The sequence below is a fragment of the Mustela lutreola genome, chromosome 2 (assembly GCF_030435805.1).
Source record: "Mustela lutreola isolate mMusLut2 chromosome 2, mMusLut2.pri, whole genome shotgun sequence".
Lineage (NCBI taxonomy): Eukaryota > Metazoa > Chordata > Mammalia > Carnivora > Mustelidae > Mustela > Mustela lutreola.
In genome coordinates, this window is record NC_081291.1 from 133,346,152 (window position 1) to 133,351,467 (window position 5,316).

A 5,316-nucleotide genomic window follows, 5' to 3' on the forward strand; every position below is an offset into this window, starting at 1 on the left:
TTCAGTTCAGTTGGGTAAATACTTAGTAGTGTGTCTGCTGGATTGTATGTAAGACTGTATTTTTTAAAAAAATTTTTATGCATTTATTTGAGAGAGAGAAAGAATGAGCAGTAGGAAGGGACAGAGAGAGAAAGAGTGAGAAGTAGACTCCCTGGTGAGCAGGAAGCCTAATACAGGGCTAGATCTCAGGACCAGGAGATCATGACCTGAGCCTAAGGCAAATGCTTAACCAACTGAGCCACCCAGCCACCCCAAGAAAGACTGTATTTTAATATGAAATTGACAAATCGTTTTTCAAGGTCGCTGTGCCATTTTACATTCCTCCCAGCATGAATGAGAATCTCTGTTGTTCTGCATATTTGCCAGCAATTGGAATTGTCAGTTTGGGGATGTTATCCATTCTAATGAGTGTGTAGGGGTATATTGTTGTTTTAATTTGCAATTCCCTAATGACATATGATGTGAAACATCCTTTTGTATGCTTATTTTTTATCTCTACATCATGAACTCATTTTTTGAAAAAAGAACATTTGGAGAAACTGGTATTTTCTGGAACACTCTTTAAAATGCTGCCCTAGTTCATTATGAAAATTTAGAAATATTCTTAGTATAACTTGTTTCTGAAGTAGGAGATCATATAATGCTTTAAAAATAGTTGTACAGCATATTGAAAATAAAAAAAATATTTCAGTGACTAAGTTATTTTATAAGATTTAATTTTGTTGATATTTTGTAGTATGTCTTTAAAAATAATATGTTTAGAATCAATAACTTATAATGTCATATATATAAGACATTATGACTTAGATAACATATAAGATGAGCATATATTTTTATTTTTGTGTTCTTCAAATAAAACTTTTTAAGATTTGTATTGGCTTTTAGAAATATTCTCATTTCCTATCATAGTTTTCATGTTTATACATGCTTAGATATATAATACAAAATAACATGTGCCATATGAATAAATGTAAAATAATAATCGCATATGTTAGAGAGCCAAAATATTTTTATTTGTTATAATGATTTTAAATTTTTTAAAAATATTTTTGGATAAATGAGTGTTTGAACTCATTCAACAATGAATCATAATGCTTATGAGATGCACTGAAGAAGGCAGAATGCTAACAGATATTATAATACAATGTAGTAAGTGTTATGAGAGTTTTTTTTATTTTTAAAGGCAGAAGGATCTGTGTATTGAGTAAGACCAAAGAAAAGGGTTGAAACAGGCCTAGGGAGTTTCATACTGTGTTTCGTTTTCATTCTATAAAAATGAAGAATGAGACGAGTCCCCTGCTAAGAAATGTAAAACTGCATTTCTCAAAAATTGGTGAAATGTTAGAGCACCATAACTTACAGATAGTCATTAATGACTCTAATAAATAGGAGACCTTAGTTCAAACAAACACATTATTTCAAATGACCGAAGCGTAAGCATGACTAATTAATGAATTTGCTAATATTTGTTCCCCATTTATGAATATGTAACTACCTGTACATACACCCAGAAAATATACCCATATCTCTAAAGCCAGGTATTTCATGTTATAGTTAATATAATTGTAGTTTTTCTGTTTACTTTAAAGCTCTAATACACAAATACTAGTTCAGAATAATAGAATAAATCACAAACATAATAATTTAAAAATTACATTGCAAGGCAGGTTTCTTCTTTCAAATTTGAAATCAGGATGTGAAGAACTCTCCTAATTTATGTACTTGCCACAGTCTGCTGGAGAATAAAGTACAATATGAAAAATAGATGACTTAGCACTTAAAATCTTTACACAAAACTCAAGCCCAGGCCCAGGCATTCTATTATTCTGGCTGTCCTTAAAGTGGTGAGCTTTTTGTTCCATGACACTTCGTTCTTTGAATTTGTTTGAAAAGAAAAATTGGAAATGACCAAATTATTTCAGATCATAACTTTAAATTAATATTCAGGGGGGCATCTGGGTGTCAGTGGGTTAAGCCTCTGCCTTTGGCTCAGGTCATGATCTCAGGGTCCTTGGATCAAGCCCCGCATCAGGCTCTCTGCTCAGCAAGGATCATGCTTCCCCCGTCTCTCTGCCTGATGCTCTGCCTGCTTGTGATCTCTCTCTTTGTCAAATAATAAAATAAAAATCTTTAAAAAATTTGATATTTGGTGTGGGGCGCCTGGGCGGTTCAGTCAGTTAAGCTTCAGTCTTTGGGTTTTGGCTTAGGTCATGATGGTTTTGGCTTGTGGGTCATGAGATTAAGCCCCATGTTGGCCTCTAGGCTCAGCAATAAGTCTGTTTGAAGATTCTCTCCCTCTGCCCTCCCCCGACATGCACATGCTCTCTCTCAAATAAATAAATGTTTTCAAAAAATAATTTGTTATTAGAAAATAGATTGACATCAGCAGCAGCAAAAGCAAAATAAAAGGTATCAGACAGTGAAGACATAGATCATACTGAACTTCAGTATGATTTCAATTAACAATAATCGTGCCTCGGATAAACCTCATGGGCTGCGATACTGCCACTGTGCAAAGCTTGAACTTCAGTATGGTATTACAAATAAAAATTAGTCAACTTCTTTTATATATTTTTTCCTATTCTCTTTTTCTTAGAAAAATCACTTACACTGCCATCATAATCATCATCATCACAGCCCCCTATTCTGAATGCCTACTATGTACCAGTCACAGCTTTAGGTACTCCCTCTGCATTATCTCTATTCCTCCCAACGGTCTGCTACAAAGGTGGTATTATTTCCATTCACAAATGGAGAAGCTCTGGCTTAGTGAATAGAAGTTAAGTAATTTGCCCAAATTTATACAGCTGGTAAGGAAAAGAGTCAGAATTTCAACCTAGATGTTGACATCATAGCATCTGCTCTTTCCTGCTGTCAGCTATTTTACCACAGTGCAAAATATGCCATTGAATCATATGATAATGTTATAAAAGAGTTTCCGTATTCTCTATTTAATCCTTTGCCTATTTCGTAGACCTGGAAACCGAGATCCACAGAAGTTCAGCTCTCTCCTGTTTCTACAGCTGATTTATGAGAATCTTTGCTTGGGAGCTAGCACTTATGAATACAAAATAGTCAGATTCCTTCCCCCTTAAAAACCAATGAAGGTGCAATTATAGGGACAGGCTATGAAGCATAAAAATATCTCTACCAGAGTATGATACCTTTATAACTTTCGACTTTAACCTGTACTTGGCTCAGCTTTCTCTTTAACCTTTGGAGGATTTGGTGAATTTTTGAAATATCTAATTTAAGTCTGTTCTTTGGTTTCTCTTTGCTCTATATCCATAGGATCACATTTTAGTTATCCTTTTCTGCTACAACCATTCCAAGGAAATGATACCTGATTTATCAAAATCAACACTGGCATCATATGTACTATTGTAGAACACCGATCTACTTTTTTTTTTTTAGCTTATTTTTCTTCTTCTTCTCATTTTTAGAAAGATTAAAAGATAATTTTACTTTTTATCCCCTCAATAACTTACTACTCCCCAAAATGATAGAAAATTGAAAGGATGTTTGCTTTTTTTATATTAAAAATTTGGCTAAAATGAAATGTAATTTTTGCATCCTCAATGACATTATTCATCTCTGTTGTGGAATTGCTTAGAATGGTCTTTGTATGTATTTACAAACAAGTGAATTTATTTATAATCCCAAGCTACCTGTTGAGGATGTGAATAGTTTGAACAACTTAATAAGAAAATTGATATATGCAAATAGAGTTGATGGGTGTTTTATTCTGTGTCATGACAAATGTAGAAAACGTAACAGCACTCTCATTATTCAAAACTTAAGTAAAAAGCAAGTAATATCTAAAAAAAAGTAGGGGCGCCTGGATGGCTCAGTGGGTTAAGCCTCTGCCTTCAGCTCAGGTCATGATCTCAGGGTCCTGGGGTCAAGCCCTGCATGGGGCTCTCTGCTCAGCAGGGAGCCTGCTTCCCCTTTTCTCTCTGCCTGCCTCTCTGCCTACTTGTGATCTCTCTCTGTGCCAAATAAATAAATAAATAGAAATCTCTTAAAAAAGTAATGTCTGTCAAAATTCAGGAATCCTAATGAAGCCTAAAACAGTAGAGTAATGCTCTAGTCTGGACTTTTTTAGAAATCCAGGAAAAATAGCACATGTAAATATGTAATTCATATTAACAAAAAGTATTTATTCACATTCTTTTAATGATCTCCCTCTGTTCTTCCTTTTCCCTAAACACATACATACATATAAACCTTTCTAGAAGACAGTCTAGTGACTGAAGAGTGCCTGAAAAATAAGGGAAGTGATTGGCCTGCTCCAGTTGCCACTTAGAGTAACAAGAAGAGCAAGTTTCAAAGTGAAATTGGATGGGTTTGGTTAATGTTGGGCAGTGGCTGAATTACACAATTGTCATTATAGGTTGTTTTCAGAGGTCTTTAAATTTTATGTGCTTTTTAAAAATCCCATATAATCTAACCTTAACCCCACAGTGCCTCTGTTACGTGTGTAATATTATTGTTCCTTATGTCGTGCTCCAAGGTCTACTGGCAAGATCTTGATCCTAGAGTTCACACTGCAGATGTTTGGAGAGATACTTGTCTGATGTTACAGAATCTGTGATGAAATGTGGACTCACATTTCTTTAGGGGGTAAAATCAAACACATATTAAGCCAAAAGTTCTTAAGCTCGGTGCATCAAAATCATCTGCAGGGTTTGTAAAAACAGATTGTTAAACCCTGTTCTCTAGAATTTTTGATTCAGTAGGTTTGGGGAGGGAGCAGACTATCGGTAATTCTAAGAATTTCCCAGATGATGTTACTGGACTGGTTTTGGGATTATACTTTGAGAAGACCTGCATTAAGCATTTTAGGGCTGCTCAATCAATACTAGAGTAGGAGTTTCTAGTTTATTTTATTTAAACAATGGGAATACTTCTTTTACTTCTATGTATATGATAGCTAGATTTTCCCTCCATGCTTTCTATTCCTCAGTGAGGTTCTTATACTTTTTTTTTTTGGTTTTGGTTTGTTCTTTGAAGCAAAGTCTTAATTTTCCCTTTGAGATGTATACAGTCTGTTCAATATTTATCTCTTCTTGGATAGCAGAAAGATAAAGTGACATTTTTTATTCACTGTTGGAATTTTGACCTACATGTCTTGAATCAAGTAAGTTGTACTTATTTTGCTACATGTGAAATAAAAAAGTGAGGATATTTTTAGCATTTTTTAAATCAATAGACTATTGTTTAGGGAAGTTTAAGGTTTTCAGAAAAATTGATCAGAAAGTATACAGTCCCCATTATTATGTCTCTCCTTCCCCCCACAGGTTTCCCATTATTAAT

General features: G+C 34.3%; 1 pseudogene; it reads right to left on the reverse strand.

Moving 5' to 3' along the window:
• Positions 1 to 2,331: 2,331 nt before the first annotated feature.
• Positions 2,332 to 2,520, reverse strand: LOC131826105 (U4 spliceosomal RNA; annotated as a pseudogene).
• Positions 2,521 to 5,316: the final 2,796 nt, after the last annotated feature.